The sequence below is a fragment of the Coregonus lavaretus genome (assembly GCF_964263955.1).
Source record: "Coregonus lavaretus genome assembly, chromosome: 15".
In the NCBI taxonomy this organism is placed as follows: Eukaryota; Metazoa; Chordata; class Actinopteri; order Salmoniformes; family Salmonidae; genus Coregonus; species Coregonus lavaretus.
Genome location: NC_140002.1, coordinates 44,209,654 through 44,230,893, shown reverse-complemented (window position 1 = coordinate 44,230,893; position 21,240 = coordinate 44,209,654). Strand labels below are relative to the sequence as shown.

Genomic DNA, 21,240 nt, shown 5'->3' with positions numbered 1-21,240 from the left:
TCGACGGGTCTGACCTAGAGTATGTGGACAACTACAAATACCTAGGTGTCTGGTTAGACTGTAAACTCTCCTTCCAGACTCACATTAAGAATCTCCAATCCAAAGTTAAATCTAGAATCGGCTTCCTATTTCGCAACAAAGCCTCCTTCACTCATGCTGCCAAACATGCCCTCGTAAAACTGACTATCCTACCGATCCTTGACTTCGGCGATGTCATTTACAAAATAGCCTCCAACACTCTACTCAGCAAATTGGATGTAGTCTATCACAGTGCCATCCGTTTTGTCTCCAAAGCCCCATACACTACCCACCACTGTGACCTGTACGCTCTTGTTGGCTGGTCCTCACTACATGTTCGTTGTCAAACCCACTGGCTCCAGGCCATCTATAAATCACTGCTAGGCAAATCCCTGCCTTATCTTAGCTCATTGGTCACCATAGCAGCACCCACCCGTAGTCTGCGCTCCAGCAGGTATATCTCACTGGTCATTCCCAAAGCCAACACCTCTGGCCGCCATTCCTTCCAGTTCTCTGCTGCCAATGACTGGAACGAATTGCAAAAATCTCTGAAGCTGTAGACACTTATCTCCCTCACTAACTTTAAGCATCAGTTGTCAGAGCACCTTACCGATCACTGCACATGTACACAGCCCATCTGAAATTAGCCCACCCAACTACCTCATCCCTATATTGTTATTTATTTTGCTCTTTTGCACCCCAGTATCTCTATTTGCACATAATCTCTTGCACATCTAGCATTCCAGTGTTAATACTAATTGTAATTATTTTGCACTATAGCCTATTTATTGCCTTACCTCCATAACTTGCTACATTTGCACACACTGTATATATATTTTCTGTTGTATTTTTTGACATTATGTTTTTTTACCCCATATGTAACTCTGTGTTGTTGTTTTTATCGCACTGCTTTGCTTTATCTTGGCCAGGTCGCAGTTGTAAATGAGAACTTGTTCTCAACTGGCTTACCTGGTTAAATAAAGGTGAAATAAATAAATAAATAAATAAATAAAAATAAAAGTATGTTGTTGTTGCGTCTTTCAAAACTCAAAGATAGTGATTAGGAAAATGTTGATACCGAAAATCTGGATTGTTTTGATCCCACTGGAAGGGTGGATTTAGAAAGGTGAAAGGCACTACAACCAATAAATGTTAATGTAACTAAGGTGAGGAGTTTAAAAAAACGTTCTTACATCTGAAAACCAAAGGTTAATTATATGAAATGAACTGCAGTATATGTAGGCTATGTGGTCAGTTGTTATATTGAGAAGTGTCAAGTAAATGCAAGTATATGGGTTATATAATTATTTTATCTTTGGGACATCCCTACCCCATTGAAGTTGAAATGTAAAATGCTTAAGGTTAGGGTTATGGCTAGGTAAGGGTGATGGATAGGGTTTAGGGTGTGTACGTCCCAAGGATCCCCATTAGCACTATTCATACCTTTATTCATGTGGTTTAGTCATCTCTGTTTTCCTATGACAGTGTAGAAGTAGTAGCATATCACAATCTGTCCAGTAGATGGCAAGGTGTAGGCCTGTTCAAAGCACTGAAAATCCGGATTGTGTGATCTTGATATTGTCGTATCTAGATCAGAATTATCCTATCTGATTATTTTCAGAAAAAACACCTCAAAAACCGCCAGATAGATCTTACCCTGGATAGCAAAAAATAGGATTACAAATCCGGATCATTCTGATCCAGATAAAAAGTTTTGAAAAACTGGGCCATGACCGTGATGATTAGCAGCATGGCATGAGCGGAGGTCAAAGATAGCCTACTATTTATCTGTGAGGCCATGAGAATAACCAAGATTAGGGATCAACACACTTAAGTATTTTAGTGATTTCATAAATGCATTATGGCAGGCACAGGTGTAAAGAGGCATGTTTCTGTTGAAGAGCAATGGACCAACTATCTCAGAGGACTTCGGGTCCCTGCCCCATTAGTGTCAGAAGGTATCTATATAGTATGAAACCCATGCCTTCAGAGAGAGAGAGAGAGAGAGAGAGAGAGAGAGAGAAGAGATACAGATTATTGTGATTCTTATCCCATCGTGAATGTTCAGTGGAATGCCATATAAGCATAATTGATTTGAGTAATTTTTATTTACAGCCTATATTTAAACAAAACAACAATACAACAAATATATATTTTTTCAAAACATAGAATGTTGCAATTAGACTCATCAGTTGTTGACGTTTTGTTTTTAGAGTGGGGGGAAATCACTCGAGGTTTGTTACGTCATCTGGCGACCTTCTTCTTCTTCTTCTTCAGTGGGGTTTATCGGCGGTTGGCATCCAACATTATGGTGCATTACCGCCACCTACCGTACTGGAATGTGGGCCAGAGACATGGAGAAAAGTAATCCTACCTGCCAACCCCGTTTCTCTTAAAAAAGATAACAAAATATTTGAGACTATATCTAATGCCGTTCTGCTCAATATACTCTTTAATCTAATTTCCTGTATCCTCTTCTCCCTCATACTAAATCTCATCCTCTCTATTTCCCTCTGATACTGCCCACACTGTAGCAATACATGCTCGACAGTCTCTATTTCCTGACAATAATCACACTTTCCTGATGGATGCTTTCCTATCACGTTTAATGTCTTATTCAACTGCCGGTGTCCCACCCTTAACCTTGTAAAAATAGCCTCCTCTCTTCTGTCCATTCCTGCCGTCCTCCCCTCCCCGACTTTCCTCTGTACTTGAAATAAATGCCTTCCCTTATTATTTCTATTCCACTGCTCCTGCCATCTCTGCACCATCACTGTATATATCAGTATTTTTGTCTCTGCCTTGCTCAGTGACACTTCAACATCCCCACTACTAAGTGCTTGTTTAGCCTGTTCATCTACTGCCTTGTTCCCCTCCACCCCCACATGGGCTGGAACCCAAGTAAATCTAATCTGAATACCCATCTGTTTAATCCTGCCATGGGTTTGCAGCACCTCATAAAGCAGGTCTTGTCTGCTACCTGAGCTAAAAGACTGGAGACTCATTAACACTGCACATGAATCAGAGCAAATAACTATTCTGTCTGGCTTAACTTCCTCCACCCACTGCAAGGCCAACAGTATGGCCATCAGCTCCGCCGTATATACAGCCAGATGATCTGTAATACGTTTCCTGACTTCCACCCCACATTCCTGCACTACAAATGCTGACCCAGTACGTCCTGTCCTTGGATCTTTTGAACCATCTGTGTAAATGGCCACAAAATCCTGATACACAGTTTCCAGACGTCTCTTAAAGAAATCAGCTGGATCAACCCCCTCCCTATCTTTCTGTAGTCTCTCCAACACTTCTAGATCAATTACTGGAGGCGGGAGTAGCCCCATCTGGCGACCATTCGGTACTCTACGAGAAGGCGACCAGGGGTGTATTCATTGCGTATTGAAACGGAAACCGTTTACCTTTAAGAACCAAACAGAGCAAACGGAACGAAACGTTGCGGGACCTACCTGAATTTGTCCAATAGAAACGTTTTCGTTGCAAAGCATTTCCCGTTTGGAGTAAACGGGTTCTGTTGTAAAACGTTTAACAACAGAATCAGCTTAATAAATATACCCCAGTAGAAGGAGGGCGGCGAGGCCACTCGTGTTTCTCTCGCCCACTAGGAACAGTCTATATCTAAACCGGGACGCCCCAATTCTAGTAAAGCTACTGCCTAAAGCCGAACTTCAAATCCTTCTTTTATACACCAAGTGTTGGTCGTGTCGATGAAACAATCAAGTTGGTAAGTTGCTATTTTGTTCTTTGGGATTGTGTAGTAAGCGTGCGGCAGGGAAGCACACGCGTTCCCGGGGAACGCTACTGTATTTAACGTTAGCCTCTGAAAGTCCCCGCGTCTCCAAATTCGACTCTCAAAAGTGGGTGCCAGCTAGCTACAACGACAGAGCATCGAGGGCATCGCTAGTTAGATATGTTAACCGTTTAAATGGTAGTGTCTAAAATCTTAACTACGGTTGCTCGCAACCTATATAACAACAAAACAGAGTACACTGATTTATTAACCTGGTAAACTGCAATGCTAATGCATGATTATAGCTAGCTTATCTGGTAACGTTAGCTTCACACTGATTCAGTTAGCCTGCCAACTAACTAGTTCCGCTAGCCAGCTAAATCATGAGTTGAAAAAACAGCCAACTATTGTCGGGGTACAGTATCGATCAAGCTAACTAGCCAGGGAGGATAGCATTTGCGTACATTGTAGTTACAGCTTTTGTGTCTATGCACAGTTGCTGAGTGATTATAATTTTTGTCTAGAAGATTCACTTTGTGGTGATGAATATAAAACAACAAAGTAACACGGATAGCTATGTTGAATGCATTTTAATGTATCTTATTATGTCAGTGCTTAAATGTAACCAGACCGGTTTCTAATGCACACTTTAGAGAGAATGTGAGAGAATCCCAGTGATGGAGCCTACTACTACAATGCAATGCACACATAAACAGCAACATGTCCTGTTTTGTCTATACTTGGCCCTAGCTAGGTAACGTTACTAGCTGGCAATGTTGCTAAATTATGCACACCGTTTGAGCGTTATAATAGAGGTATACCCAACTACAAATACATTTTTGGATGGTATATGCTTAAGAGCTCTTTTTTTTGCACTTATATTCTCAGAGGATATGCAATATGTTTTTGCCTCGGTCACCCACCCTCTTGAAATTGATTTAGCAGAGCAGTTTTGGACATATTGTATTCATTTTCTATGAAAAGTAGCACAAGATTACGTTTCTAGATTCGGGCATAGGCCATTTCCTATAGAAATATGCTTTGCCTACTTCGTTCTGTTCCTGTTGGTCAGTCGTCAGTGCACTGGGTCAGATTGCTTTCTGCCAAACACTTTCAGGAGTTATCACTTCATTTGGCTGTATTTTGCAATGTTTTTAAACCTTAGGTTTATTTTATTTCCAAATAAAGTGTGATCTATGTTATTTATTTTTTTAACTTATAAGCATCAAGAGGTCCCCTTTGCATACTTACACCAAGCAATGTGTTTTTTTCATGCTGTGAAACGGACGTCAGTGTGCTGCTAACAGTTTAGCTTCCTCCACTGTCCTGTCCCCATACCAGGCTCGAACCAGTGATCCTCTGCTCGCAGACATACGTGACCGCCATCCTAGAGATTTTACTAACCGTTTGAGCTATCTAATTTGCTATCTAATTTTTTATTGTAATTTTTTTCGATAGCTCCATCGGTGACATTTCAAGCTAGCTGTGGCGTGAGCTCATGATAAGTTCTTAACTCTGTTACACTGCACATGCAACACAGAACAATTCCCCTCACTGTGTCATGTTAATCTTTCCTTTATCATGGGATTGGACTCTGTCAACCTTCCAATCCTTGGACCTTAGTCTAAACCTCCCTCACCGAGCTCTTGCTGTGCTGCTCCACAGGGTGCTCCTCTCTCTCCTGTAGTGGGTCACAGTCCACCACCAGCACTTAGGCAAATGAATCAGAATGTGCTCATAGCCCAATTTCTCCCCAGAATATTGCTTTCTACCTCCCTGGGAGATGACTTATTTGTAGAGCGATGTTGATTTGGGCTACATAAATAAAATTGCAATGCATACATTTGGTTCGGATGTTACATAAGTCTATGCAGAAGGGTGTTGACATTACATTTATTAAAATATTGTTTACTTTAGGATCACCTGACCTGATTAGTTAGTCTTACATAATGTTATTTATTCTGTTTTTGACTATTTATTTTACATATTTATCTAAAGGTACATTTTTCAAATTGATCTAAATTCATCTATTTTATTTGTCAAAAATCTGCCCTCACTCATATCTCATGCCATAGCATTAGACAATGGTACTGTACATGCACAAATATTATGTGTTATTGTAAACCACTATGTGGAATTGGTATTTTACTGCATTCAACAGATGTTGGTTTCCAGTTTTTGCATTAGCCTATGCTCTGACTGTCCTGAAACCCAAACCCCACCCTCTGCCCTCCAAAGTCCATGATGTATGCTCCCCTCTCACAAGGCACTTTGATTGCCTGACATGAAGCACTGACATTAATGAATTGCTCGCCTGTGATGGAACACATCATTGTAGGGAGAGAGTCCCTTTGCTCTGCCAACTTTCTGCCTCTAGACTTCACTGTGATGTTAGGCTGGTGAACACATCTGCAATACATGCTGCTGGATGTTACAGGCCTGTAGTTGATTGGCCACAGTCATTGTACAGTAGTTTCAGAGCGCCCCACTAATGACGTGATCATACCTTTCATCATGGTTTCCAGGACTCATAGGCTACACTAGTTTTTCCCTTTTTATCCAGGGAAATTGGAGATCAAAAAATATCATTAATCAATTTCACTAATTGAGTTTAACCATGGTAACGCTTCACCTATGGGATGGATTGTAGAGATTGTAATGGATAGTAAATAATATCCAAGACTCTCCTTAAGCCACCATTAGTGACTTTTTGGCCATATGCAATTACATTTCGGCCTATATTGTGGTGGTGTAATCTGTGTAATGGACCTTTAGCAAAATGAACAGCCGCTGTTTTTACACAGTAATCTTTGAATATGTTTTATGGCCCGGACTGGAGATTTTAGTGTACTTGAGAATTATACCTCAGCGTTTTAAATGCTCTTAAAAAGCCCACTTTTTGGAGGTATGATCAAGATCATCCTCCACTTGTGCAATATCCATTAGTATATTCCATTAAAGTGTTACCCGAGATGGTTATGTAATAGTGTACTGCAGATTGATATGCTCCTCAGATTAGTGTCATCACAGTCCCTGCTTCCATGACGTGTCAGGTTGCAATATTGGTCAGTTGAGTTCTAATGTATGCCTAATTGATGGTGAAACAATCTACTTAAAGGTGCAATATGCAGAAATTGCTCTGCAATTTCCAGGTTGCAAAATTTCTAATAGTTCACCTATTTTCAGTTTATGACAAAACAAGCAGTGTAGAGAATCGGTGTACCATCTAAACCGCTTGAAATATATTTTTAATTCAGCAGTATGAAGCTGATATACAAAACCGAAAGTAAAAGACACACAAACTGGAAGCATAGAAATAGCGCACATAGAACAGATCTACCGCTTCTTAGACTTGCTTTCAATGAGAGTTACAGATCTATAACATATATTTCTGTGTTCCATTTTGCAGCTTTAAAGAACCACTGAGGCTGTGAAGCCATCTATTGTTGTTTGATTGGGCAGTAATGTTCCAATAATTTGTAATGTATGGTGAATGCAAGTTAAGTACCTCATCTCCCATTCAGAAAGGCTATTGTCCTACAGAGCCTATTTACGTCAGGGTGTGTTCTACATGGTCCATGATTGAGCAAAAGTAGTACCGGTAATATGATGTACTCTTGTCATGATATTCCACATTCTGGCAGAACGCTTCCTTCCAAAGCAAAACCATTTACCAAAATGACACCAAATTAAATGGCTATAACTTAACCACATAACTGCCACTTGTGATTAGTAGTGGTCAGGAGGAAGGTTGGTTGTCCCTGCCTGTGGCTGTTGGTAACCAGAAGTAAAGGGACGGGCCCACATAATGCCTCTGTGCCTGTCACTGGTCCTCTCCCCAGTCCCCATGCTGCCAGCCAGCCAGTGCCTCGCTCTCATTCTGTTCGACACGGAGGAAAGAGTAATTAATCTCCAGGAGGAGCATGCCAAATCTAGGGACTGCATAACAATTTGTCTTCTTCGCAGGGGCACTGCCAAGTTCTGCCTGGCCCAGTATCTCTCCACCCTCCCTGCTGGAACCGACACTGAGCAAGCTGTCACTTTGCCTCTCTGTCAACACAGGGATATTTGTGTTCAACTCGCCCAAGTATCAACTCCTTCTCATTCGCGGTAGAATACATCAGCAGCTGGCCTCTTATCTCTTGGCACAGTGAGCCACTTGACTTCATTAATAAGGTACATGTGTTGTTCTGGAAGTGTGTGGGGGTCAAAGTTCAGACAGTGAAGGATAACGATATGATGTCTAACTGCTCTAAAGTAAGGCTCAGGGCAAATGAAAGGCCTAGTTTGCCACAGTTAGCTTGTAGTTAGATGAAGGCCTAGCCTCCATCTGTTGTAAAACCCTCCAAGTCAGACTTGCTGTGTTCAAAGTCCTGGTTCTGTGTTTGCGCATGTGAGGAGCCAACTAGCTGATTCTCTGTAATGACTGGGATTACTCTGTTGATCCATCATGTTAGACTAATGATTATCCAGGGGTCCTTGCTACTATTGTAAACCACACTCATGTAATTTGTTTGGCAGAGATCAGCTCCTTAGGTTTACACTACTGGATTCTTTTGACTGGTTAAAATGGAATAAGGATTTATTGAGAGTAGCTGGATAGAAAAATGGAGACACGCTGTCTGCTTGCATGTTTGGAATGCAGTTTATGGTGTTATGGCAAAGAGTGACTCTAAATGCTGTAAGAATGTGCTATTGAGTCACTTATTCGTCTGTGGAGACTACAGTTAATTAAGTTTGTTGGCAGTATGGTTCTTCCTTTATCCAATAGTGTTTGTGCCTGTGTCTTCTGATTAGTCCTGTTTGACCCGGCAGAGCGTCTGGCATGCAGGTCCAGATTGATTTCATTAGGATAGATCAGAGAAGATTCTCACCAACAAATCTGTGCGCCGAGTTAGATTTGGCTGAAAAATGTCTCTACATTTCCTGACAGATGGGCAGCATTTGGATAACAACCACATGTTTTTTTTTTTTTCCCCCTCTCATATCAAAGCTGATGTGAACAGCATTGTTGACAAAGTAAAGAGCCTCTGACACATTAGCGAACCCCTATGATTAGTGACCCTAGCACAGCATTTAGGCTAGATGGTCTGCTGTTTACTCAATTGGCCATTGCCCCAGCTTGCACTCACAGTTGCACCAACTTTTATTTGAACAACAATGCTCTCATAAACACACTTTTCAATGCATGCTCTCTCAATACCAATGTACATTTTCACTTTGTAATACTTATTAAATGGCTATAACAACAACACATACTGGTAATGTCAATCGCAACAACAGGTATTTACCGTCATGTCAAATCCACTGATCTGACAAACCAGTGAGGTCTAAAAAAGCACATGCTAGCACCATTGTCATTGCCCAGGCCAGCAGTGAAAATGACACAGGAATAATGCGGAGTATGATGTTAGTCTGAGTATGATCCGATAATCCGGTGGGCATGAGCCTTGCAGCTCGACCACTGCAGGTGGCCTCCACTGCCAGTGGTTGTATTAGCCCTGCATCTGTAATCACATGGATCCAGATAAGCACATGTCCGCGCAGCCAGCGTGAATTGCATGCCTTTGACTCTGTAAATGTCGCCAAACACACACACAGTGACATACCATCCCCCAGGTATCAGACTGCCATTCCTTTCATTTTCAGTCAGCCGTGATGCAGTAGGAAATCTGCTGCTAGTTCATTTCCCCCCCCCCCCAGGTGAGATTGGCATGATGGTACCAGTCTGCAGTAGGGCTTAGCAATGTATTTATTGGGTTTGTGTGATTTAAGTGTTCTATAATATTACAATAAAATTTACACCATGCTATTTATTCTACACACAAATATTACATATTTATGTCTCTGCCGTCCCATATTCTATTGATAGAAAATTATTGGGATTTTTAGCCATTTCGCCCAGCCTTACTCTTCAGGTTTCCCTTGTTACATCAGTCTCCCAGGCCAGGCTTCCACCTCTCTCTTGTGCCAGAGTATGGAACTGTCACAATGAGTGACGTTTCAAGCTAGTTTGAGATTTATTTGAGCAGTCAGGGAAATTATTGTATGTATTTTTCTGAAAATGTGAATAATTGATGAAAAGCATTCAGTCAGAGATTGTAGGACAGGTCTCTCCCAGCAGGAATAGACTGTATTCCCACATGGATGTGGAACTGCCTGCTGTCCCCTTGTGTCTTGTGCAGTCAGTACCTCTATTGGTATGCAGCCCTGTCCGCGCCAGTAAATGGATTCTCCATTGAAATGGAAATTGAAAGTTGCCTTGCGTAGATTGTGCAGTAAGTAGCTTTGTGTCTTAACAAGCAGCTCAACTCATCCCTACATCCCTAATGATGAGCCAGTCAGGCACCAATGACTTCATGGGTATTAGCTGCAGAAAGCAGATGCGGCTGAGCATTTTGCTCTGCATTCAGCAGTGGTCCACTTAAATAAATCAAAAACTGAAGAGATTATCATTCACTGTTTTACAATTATACCCCTTTCAAACAAAGACAAAAACCCGCCAACTTTAGCATGCCGCTTTTTGCTTTTCTTTATATCTGAAAGGTATTGCAGGCAACAATGCCTGTACTTACACTTAGAGTACAAAATATTAAGAACACCTTCCTAATATTGAGTTCCACCCCCTTTTGCCCTCAGAACAGCCTGAATTCGTTGGGGCATGGACTCTACAAGGTGTCGAAAAAGTTCCACAGGAATGCTGGCCCATGTTGACTCCAATGCTTTCCACAGTTGTGTCAAGTTGGCTGGTTGTCCATTGGGTGGTGGATCGTTCTTGAGCGTGAAAAGCCCAAAAGCGTTGCAGTTCTTATCACAAACCGGTACGCCTGGCACCTACAGTTGAAGTCGGAAGTTTACATTAACTTAGGTTGGAGTCATTAAAACTTGTTTTTCAACCACTCCACACATTTCTTGTTAACAAACTATAGTTTTGGCAAGTCGGTTAGGACATCTACTTTGTGCATGACACATAATCGTTCCAACAATTATTTACAGACAGATTAATTCACTGTATCACAATTCCAGTGGGTCAGAAGTTTACATACACTAAGTTGACAATGCCTTTAAACAGCTTGGAAAATTCCAGAAACTGTCATGGCTTTAGAAGCTTCTGATAGGCTAGTTGACATCAATTGAGTCAATTGGAGGTGTACCTGTGGATGTATTTCAAGGCCTACCTTCAAACTCAGTGCCTCTTTGCTTGACATCATGGGAAAATCAAAAGAAATCAGCCAAGACCTCAGAAAAAAATGGTAGACCTCCACAAGTCTGGTTCATCCTTGGGAGCAATTTGCAAACGCCTGAAGGTACCACGTTCATCTGTACAAACAATAGTACGCAAGTATAAACGCCATGGGACCACGCAGCCGCCATACCGCTCAGGAAGGAGACGCGTTCTGTCTCCTAGAGATGGCAGGAAGCTTGGCCTCAGTGATGTACTGGGCCGTACGCAGTATCCTCTGTAGTGCCTTGTGGTTGGATGCCAAGCAGTTGCCATACCAAGCAGTTATTCTGCTTTCAAGATGCTCTCAATGGTGCAGCTGTATAACTTTTTGAGGATCTGAGGGCCCGTGCCAAATATTTTGTGAGTGGGGGTGTGCTCGGCCTTGCCGTGATTGCGGAAATGTTTTTAAAAGTCCCGCCAGCCCCTCAGTATAAACATGGCCTTTCATCTTACCGGCTTTGTCACGCATTAGATCATGAACCTTATTTTGTTGTTGTCCGACATCAAACTTGTCCTTGTCATTATGAAAATATATAAACACAACGGCAGTCTGCATAACAGCAGCCTGGTTCAAATAGCAATGTTACTTGCAAAAAAATGTTGCACCAAAAAATACAGCAACTAAAACCGACAACTTTCTAGTCAATGTTTTAAGTAGCTATCTTATCTATCTGGCCAGCCAGCCAGCTCATATAATTACCAGAACATATTTGAAAACGTTTTGAATTTAACTGTAGCCAACTTTTTATTCACCATAACAGAAAAATTTACACATTACAAGGAAATTATTAAGTATGGCGAGATTCTAACAACTGTTGTGAAGAAATGAAAGCCATGCATTCTGTCTGATGAATTTAGCACTTGATCAATACTGCTTACTGTCATGTCAGGTTACCATGACAACGATTGCAACAATAGGGTCAAAGATTAATGTCTCTTGCTCAGATGTCGGCTAAGCAATGGCTCTATAGAAGGCGAATGCCAACAAGAAAGAGGTAACAATGGGGCTGTTTTGAAAGGTGGTCATAAACATTACATAGAAATTGCTCCTATTAGTGGAATTTAATCAAATAATTTGATTGTGCAGCCTGTGTACTTGTTCCATTCCAGTTGGTGTCCTGTGAGATTGTGTCAATGTGTTTAAACAGGGCTGAGGGCAGAGAGTGCAGACAGAGAAAACAATGGGAGCAAGCACAGAAAGGTCACTGCATCACACAGCTTATGCCTGGAAGAAATATTCAGTTTCAGACAGGGTCAAGGCCAGAATTGGCACTTTGTCGCAGTAAAATCGTTTTTCAAAATGGGTTGCTCTAACTTGCTCAGACACAGAACGTGTGCTTGGATAACTGATATTGCTCATCTCAGTGCTTGCACACGACGCGCAGATGGCTATTTCTGTCACCTGCTTTTTTTCTGTCTGTGATATACTTGTCTCTTCCAGCCAGGCAAGCAAGCTGTTTGAATTATATTGCTGCTGGATGGAAGAAATTGGGTTCAAATGTCAAGAGCGGTGACAAAATGACTGACTTGTTTTTGCTTCCTTGTCTGTGTTATTTCACTGGAGAGCTGACAAAAGTGGAGTTGTCACGGGGAGGAAAGGTTGATGAAACGTAGAGGAGAGACAAGGCTGCAGTTCAAGCCTCTCAGCCCCTCTAACGCCAGAGACAATTCTCCACATGATGTAATTCCACTGCTATGGCTGGCGTGGAGCCTAAGACCTTTGGTTGTACCAGAGCCCCTCCACACTGGAACACACCCCTCACATGGACATCTGATTCATTTTCTTATTACATTGTGCTGGAATGTCCTATCCAATCTTCCGATACATTTTTCCAAAATGCATGTTTTTCTGTCTTCTGGGAAAGACAGATTTGAGCTCGCTGTTGCAATACATTTTTGTGTCTGTGCTCACATTTTGCTCATCCCCCCCCTTCTCTCTCAAAGTACTGTAAGAAGAAGTGAGAGTCTAGATGAAGGGGATACTGCTGCAGTACAGCCCCACCCTTCCTAGCCTCTTTTTAATTTTTCTAGTTCATTAACATGGCTTAATTATTATTATTATCTCTGGAGACTCAATGTTGTTGCAATCGAAAAGTTGATGTTCTGTTTTATTCCCAAAAGCACAACATGATCAGCATGTGCCCCGTATATGCCTAAGCAGGTGCCCTGGGCCTTTCTGCAGACCCACGTGCTTCCCTCAGTCTACTGTATATCAAAATAAGCCCATGATCTCAGCCCCGATTGTTAGCCTGTCGCATGTTCTGTTCTGCAGAACTGCTGACTCAAGGACGGTTTCCTTTCCCCCATCTGAATTTTTTAAGTGTCTGCCTTTGTTGCTCTAGTTTCCACTATCTTGCACCCCATGGGCACATCCGATATGGAGCGACACTGGTGCTGCGTGTGTAATTTCTCCTGCTTCCCACTGTTGTCTGGGAGTGCACGGGGAAGAGATTGAATGTGCTCCTGGAAGATACTGTATTTTCCTCATTTGCCTCTGGGTCCTCAGGTGGGAGACAAGCTCCACTTATCAGTTACAAACATGAGGCTACTTCCTTTGATAATTTTACTTTGGAATTATAAAGTTTTACTTTGGAATGTCATTTGGGTTAATATTGCATCACTTACTACTTAGAATGTGTTATATAAATCCAAATATGAAAACCTGTTAAGAAAGCAGACTAGCGCTCTTGTGAGAGAACAGTGCGATCAAGGTTCTGTGGGAGTTGGGTAATAGGCTTTGTGGCAAAGCTTACATTATGTTTAGCCGACATAGCATGGGGCACTAAATGTGAGCTGCAATCAATGGATGTCGACATCCTTCATTATAGGAAACTGTTTTAGCCACTCTGAGCTGGTGAAGCTCTTCTACATTTTCTGAGATTCGATTGGTACATGGCTCTTTGGCTCAGGGGACCACACACAGATATGGGTTAGAGCTTGTTTGTTTTGGGGCCATACATGGAAATGATGAGCTGCACTCCTGTAAGTTTGGCTCTTTAATCTTGAGCATCTAGGCCAGTTGTCAGTAAACTCGTCATACACGCATATGACCTCCTTCCAGAATGTGCTTTTGATGAAGCTCCTCATCCATGCGTGAGTTAGTTCTAGGTTGCTTTTGCCTCAGCTGCTGCCTCAGTCTTGACCTATTCAGGATAAGCTAGCACTGTGGGATACTTTAAATCTTCACACAAACATTGTTTTTCTCATTAAGTCTAAACCCTCATTCTTGTAGCACAGGAATGTTGTGGTGTTGTTTTAGAGGAGCCCTAAGCTCAGCTTGACGCTGTTTCTGCTTCATTTAGGCGCAATAGCTGTTTTATACTGTTTTGGTGATGTTGCTAGGAGAGGTTCTCTTGTATCCATCTAGGTTTTGTTTTCCAGAGGAAGATTGCTGTGGGTTTAGTTTCTTTTTGGTGGGTGTGGGAATTGAGCTGTAAGCTGTCATATGTAAATACAACTGCTATGGTTACTTACCTGCCTTTTTAACTCACTTACTAATTAACATTGATTAGACCTATAGTTGCATATTGTAATTAACAGGTGTTCCTTCTTAAAAGTTAATTTGTGGAATTTCTTTCCTCCTTAATGCGTTTGAGCCAATCAGTTGTGTTGTGACAAGGTGGGGGTGGTATACAGAAGATAGCCCTATTTGGTAAAAGACCAAGTCCATATTATGGCAAGAACAGCTCAAATAACCAAAGAGAAATGACAGTCCATCATTACTTTAAGACATGAAGGTCAGTCACAAAAACCATCAAGCGCTATGATGAAACTGGCTCTCATGAGGACCGCCATAGGAATGGAAGACCCAGAGTTACCTCTGCTGCAGAGGATAAGTTCATTAGAGTTACCAGCCTCAGAAATTGCAGCCCAATAAATACTACACAGAGTTCAAGTAACAGACACATCTCAACATCAACTGTTCAGAGGAGGCCTTCATGGTCGAATTAGAAACCACTACTAAAGGACACCAATAAGAAGAAGAGACTTGCTTGGGCCAAGAAACACGAGCAATGGACATTAGACCGGTGGAAATGTGTCCTTTTGGTCTGGAGTCCAAATTTGAGATTTTTGGTTCCAACCGCCGTGTCTTTTTGAGACAAGGATGATCTCTGCATGTGTATTTCCCACCGTAAAGCATGGAGGAGGAGGTGTTATGGTGTGGGGGTGCTTTGCTGGCGACACTGTCTTCAAGGCACACTTAACCAGCATGGCTACCACAGCATTCTGCAGCGATACGCCATTCCATCTGGTTTGGGCATAGTGGGTCTATCATTTGTTTTTCAACAGGACAATGACCCAACACACCTCCAGGCTGTGTAAGGGCTATTTTACCAAGAAGGAGAGTGATTGAGTGCTGCATCAGAAGACCTGGCCACCACAATCCCCCGACCTCAACCCAATTGAGATGGTTTGGGATGAGTCGGACGGCAGAGTGACGGAAAAGCAGCCAAGTGCTAAGCATATGTGGGAACTCCTTCAAGACTGTTGGAAAAGCGTTTCAGATTAAGCTGGTTGAGAGAATGCCAAGAGTGTGCAAAGCTGTCATCAAGGCAAAGGGTGGCTATTTGAAGAATCTCAAATATAAAATATATTTTGATTTGTTTAACACTTTTTTGGTTACTACATGATTCCATATGTGTTATTTCATAGTTTTGATGTCTTCACTATTATTCTACAATGTAAAAACCCTTGAATGAGTAGGTGTGTCCAAACTTTTGACTGGTAGTGTATATAAAAACTGTCTTACTAAGATACTCAGCTGATTTCCTAAATTTGAGGAAAGAGCATTAATGTAAGCACCACATAAAATTTAGGAGCCCCAGAAAGATGAGTTTAAAAAACAAAAATTGATAATATGTGTGTTACTCTAGTGAAAGGAGGATAAACTGCACTAATTCCAGCAAAACATTTGCCTAAACTCTGAAGACTGATCTGCCTCATGCTAGCCATCTGGAAAACAATGACATGGGACACATTTTCAATGTATTGGTATTTAGCTATGTTTTCATCGATTGTAGGGCTGTATGTAGCAACTGAATTCTGGTAGTTGTCACCAATGTTCCCTTTATTTTTTTCCAGCACTGAGCAAATTTCAGGTCTGCTGAGCGCAAACTCAAACGTTGTGAAAATTCTGTGCAACTTTCAGTGCGCGTTTGCTGTGAACACTGAGGCTGTACCCGCTTTAAGTTAGTTTCAGACAATGGTCAAGTAGGCTACTGTGGCTATTTGATCATATCATAATGTATGCCTACCAGAGTGACCTACAATAAAAAACGCATCTCATAACATTTTAACACGGAAATAGCTGTTCTATCATTCAGCCTACAGTAGAAGCCAATGTGTGGTGTTCACTGTAGGCCTACATTCCATGACTTTTGAAAATAAACATACAGGACTTGACATTAACCTGTTTATCCACTTGTCCTTCAGACAAGGAGGTGACTGAAAATGTTGTTGTTTAATGCAAGAAACCACTTTCCAATATCAAATGCATTATTCCCTCTGCCTATTGGCTACTTAGCTTATTCAAGCCTGTCTCAAAATACAACACTGCCTTTTAAGACCAAAAAAAAGAAGCTCTTTACCAGACTCGCTTTTCAAAGATAACTAGAAATGTTTTGTGCTCTTGTAGGAAGCAATGACTCCCTCATTGCTGACTACAAATTATCTATAACTGGACTAATAACTCACTAACTAGTAAAGGGTGTGAGCAAAATGTGCACACGTGGCTACATGCAGTTCTCGCTTTGATCTCAAAGATCATGCTGTAAACACAGTCCAGTTCAAAGTCAATGGCACAGATCCATATATGGCAATGGTCTATTTGCATATAGGCCTACTGCAGCTCTGATTGCTTATGCCGCAGCGGTCTGTGTAGAGAATGGCTGTTGTGCATCTCAATGCAATAGAATCCTACTCCACTTGCGTTCTGCCTACAACAAAATATCTTTCATAGTTAGTTTTATTTCGGTGTGTTGCATTGAAATTGGCTAATATTGCGTTGACTCTATCACAATTCCAACAGTAAATGGAATCGTTGATAGTGTTAAGGGGGAAAACTCTCCCTCTAAGCTGCGTGCGTGCTTCTCTGCGCCTGCTGATATTTCTTCTGCGCGGCAGTCCCGGGGGAGCTGTGCGCAGGCGCAGCTTAGAGGAAACATTGGTTCTCACTTGAAAGGAAAAACATAAATAACAAAATGTGCCGCTGGCACTGCTGCCTCTTGCCCAAAGCGTTGCCTTGGTGAACGTTCTTTGCTATCTGGAATCCTTGGGACGTCCCTACCCAATTGAAGTAGAAATGAAAAATGCTTACGTAAGGGTTAAGGTTCGGGTTAGGTAAGGGTTATGGATGGGGTAGGGGTTAAAGTTAGGGTTTAGTGTAGGGCAGTGTAAGATTAGGGAGGACGATAACATTTTTTTATGAGTATGCCCTTATTTCTATTACAGCATATTGGATGACTGTCATTCATATTCCATTCACCCAGCTCAATGTAACATCGCTAGGTTTAGGCCACTACATGATACTTGAATTTTCCCTATACCCATCATGAGGTTGCTACAACAGCCTACGAATCAAAGTTTATATCGTAGGTACACACATTGAGAGACAAATTGAAGTAATCAAGGTGACGGACAGGGACACATTCAATACCGCCTTGCACACACTTGCCTGCATCTAGCTGATTTGGGTGTAATCATCAGTCCAAACAGTTGCAAATGAGAGTTTTATTGGACAAATTCAGATTTATCCCTGCTTCGTTTGCTTCCGTTTTTAAGAAATGTTTTTCAACAGAATCAGCGGAATGAATACACCCCTGATCACCCGCACCACAGTTCACTTTCATAGCAGCCACATACAAACCACATCGTCACTTTGTTCGTTCTATAATTCCTTCTTGCATCTACACGCTCTCCTCCTCTCTCCTTTTCCCTTCGCTTGTGGACTTCAGTGCACAACAGAACTGCTGTCTGTGACCAGGCGGAAAAAACCTTTCCAAGCCAAATCTTCATACCTTAACCGCTAACTGCTACATACAGCCTACATCGTTGTCACCATATTGGTTAACGTCATAATCAACATAGCTACTAGAACTAATGCGTTAGTTAACCCGCTACAATCACGCAGTACAGTGTACAGCAAGCAGTTTAGCAGTTACACCGACGGGCCCCGCTTGCAATAAATATAACAAAACCGAAAGCTTACCTTGACTTGGAAGAGTTCCAGTGTTGGATAGCCTTAGCCAGCTAGCAAACATAAATAGCATTCCTGTCTGTTTTAGCCAGGTGTTTAAGTAGGCTAAATTAGCTAGCTGCATTAGCTCGCTGTGAAAGTGAACAAAAATGCAATTAAAGATCTCTCGCTCGCTCTCTCTGCTGCTTCTCAATTTTTTAAGAAATGTATTTGTTCACAACTGTTCAACTATTGTCCTTCTCTTTCGATGAGTCAACTACTCACCACATTTTATGCACGGCAGTGCTAGCTAGCTGTAGCTTATTCTTTCAGTACTAGATTGATTCTCTGATTGGGTGGACAACATGTCAGTTCATGCTGCAAGAGCTCTGATAGGTTTGAGGACGTCCTCAGTAAGTCGTCATAATTACTGTGTAAATCTATGGAAGGGGGTGAGAACCATGAGCCATATTGAAATGTCTTGAGTTTTGTTTACGTGTTCTACAATCTTGTAAAGATATGCGGGTGACTGGGACAGGCAATGTAACATCCATTATTCTTTTTTTTACATGCAGCTTACTTCGGATCGTCTTGACACTTTCTCTGTAAAGCTTACTTTGTCTATAATTGGTTTCTCTCTTCATTGTCAGTGTCCTTTTTTTGGCATTATAATATAGGTAACATCCATAACAGTTGTGGATTCTCAATATTCTGATTTTAGGAATACATGTGACTATTAGGCAGCCACTTGTTCTCCTATTAACATTGAACTGAAGTTAGGCAGTGGCTGCCTAATATTTCTCATTTGCCAAGGTAATCCATCCACCTGACAGGTGTGGCATATCAAGAGGCTGATTAAACAGCATGATCATTACACACCTTGTGCTGGGGACAATAAAAGGCCACTCTAAAATGTGCAGTTCTGTCACAAAACAATGCCGCAGATGTCTCAAGTTTTGAGGGAGTGTGCAATTGGCATGCTGACTGGAGGAATGTCCACCAGAGCTGTTGCCAGAGAATTGAATGTTAATTTCTCTACCATAATGTCGTTTTAGAGAATTTGGCAGTACGTCCAACCGGCCTCACAACCGCAGACCACGTGAAACCAGCCCAGGACCTCCACATCCGGCTTCTTCACCTGCGGGATTGTCTGAGACCAGCCACCCAGACAGCTGATGAAACTGAGGAGAATTTCTGTCTATAATAAAGCCCTTTTGTGGGGGAAAACGTATTCTGATTGGCATGTGCCCCTTGGGGTCCCGAGGACCGAGTTTGGGAAACGCTGTCTTTGATAGCACAGCTTTATTAGTTGAGTGACAACCAATGTAATTTGCTGGGTCATTGTTACCAAATGTGCTGTAGAAAATTGTTTTACCGGAGTTGTGTGGCCTACCGGAGTGGACGCAACTCCCATCCAACTGCTAATTGGGCTTTTAAATCATTCAGATTTTATTTAGATTGTTCATCATAAGAAATAGTTTTGGTGGTTTTGCTTTAAACAGTCAGTGTATTTGGTCATTTTTACATGAACAGGGTCATTTCATAAAGGACAGCAATCATTTTTGCCAGCTGCGCATGATCGCATTCATTCATTCATTGGTCGGAGCGGGAAATCCTCCAAACAGTCTAAACCATTCACTTTTGAGATGGGTAAAATCCAAAGCTGCGTTATATATTAATTGGCAAAATGCCTTGCTAATTTCTAAAGATAAATATTGACATATTACTAGCTGAAAAACCGATTTTTTAATCTACAAAAATTACAAATTAATCAGTGGGTGATTTCAGATAACTTGGTAGTTAAATGGAGCAGTGAAATATTTCTTTCTAATTCCTGCCTTAAGTGCATTTATTTGTTCTAGCTTAGTGTGTGTGTGTGCGTGTGAAAGAGACAAAATGAGAGAAGATAATTAAATGAGTAGCAATCTAAAGAAAATGTAAAAGTTGAATTATGATTCCATCCACCTTCATTCCTTCCACAAAGGTGATTAGCTTTTCTTGTCATGCAAGTCGGATTCTCTCTCTATGCCTTTCTCACTCCACACCTTTCCTAAACGACATACTTCCTAGATGTGAATAGTGAGCCCATATGTCTTTCCATATGTGCTGAAGGATTTAGGTTACCTCGTACAAAATAGGAAATCCTGTGTAACTTTGACTATAAATAACCAACTTTGAAGTACACAATATATACGAAAGTATGTGGACACCCCTTCAAATTAGTGGATTCGGCTATTTCAGCCCGTTGCTGACAGGTGTGTAAAATCGAGCTCACAGCCATGCAATCTCCATAGACAAACATGTGCAGTAGAATGGCCTTACTGAAAAGCTCAGTGACTTTCTACGTGGCACCGTCATAGGATAACACCTTTCCAACAAGTCAGCTCATCAAATGTCTGCCCTGTTAAAGCTGCCCCGGTCAACTGTAAGTGATGTTATTGTGAAGTGGAAACGTCTAGGAGCAACAGCGACTCAGCCACGAAGTAGGCCACACAAGCTCAAAGAACGGGACCGCCGAGTTCTGATGCGCATAAAAATTGTCTTTCCTCAGTTGCAACACTCACTACAGAGTTCCAGTGAAGGGAAATCTTAACGCTACAGCATACAATTACATTCTAGACGATTCTGTGCGGATGGAACGCTGACTGCAGGCCAGGCCAAATCGTCCAACATCAGTGCCCGACCTCACTAATGCTCTTGTGGCTGAATGGAAGCAAGTCCCCGCAGCAATGTTCCAACAGCTAGTGGAAAGCTTTCCCAGAAGAGTGGAGGCTGTTATAGCAGCAAAGTGGGGACCAACTCCATATTAATGCCCATGATTTTGGAATGAGATGTTCAACGAGCCGGTGTCCATACTTTTGTTCATGTAGGGTAGTTAGGTCCATTTCCCTGCTTCTGAGATGAGCTGGCTAGTAGTTCCTGCAGATTAACAGCAATTGCGTTAAGCTAACGATATGCTGCCTTCAACTTTCTTCAAACTGTACACTGAGACATAACATTTTTATCCATGAGTTCATCTGACTCTGGGTAAGTAGGAAAAATGAATTCCCCAAATCCTGAAGTATCCATTTAACT

The 21,240-nt window shown here is 41.7% G+C and overlaps 1 long non-coding RNA gene across 1 annotated transcript in view; it reads left to right on the top strand.

Moving 5' to 3' along the window:
• The first annotated feature begins 3,633 nt into the window (after positions 1-3,633).
• The window catches only part of LOC311142044, a 63,733-nt gene continuing 46,126 nt past the window's right edge, over positions 3,634-21,240 (top strand). Inside the window, exon 1 of the long non-coding RNA XR_014614266.1 lies at positions 3,634-3,760. This is a non-coding gene — a long non-coding RNA (uncharacterized lncRNA). The remainder of the gene's footprint in view (positions 3,761-21,240) is intronic.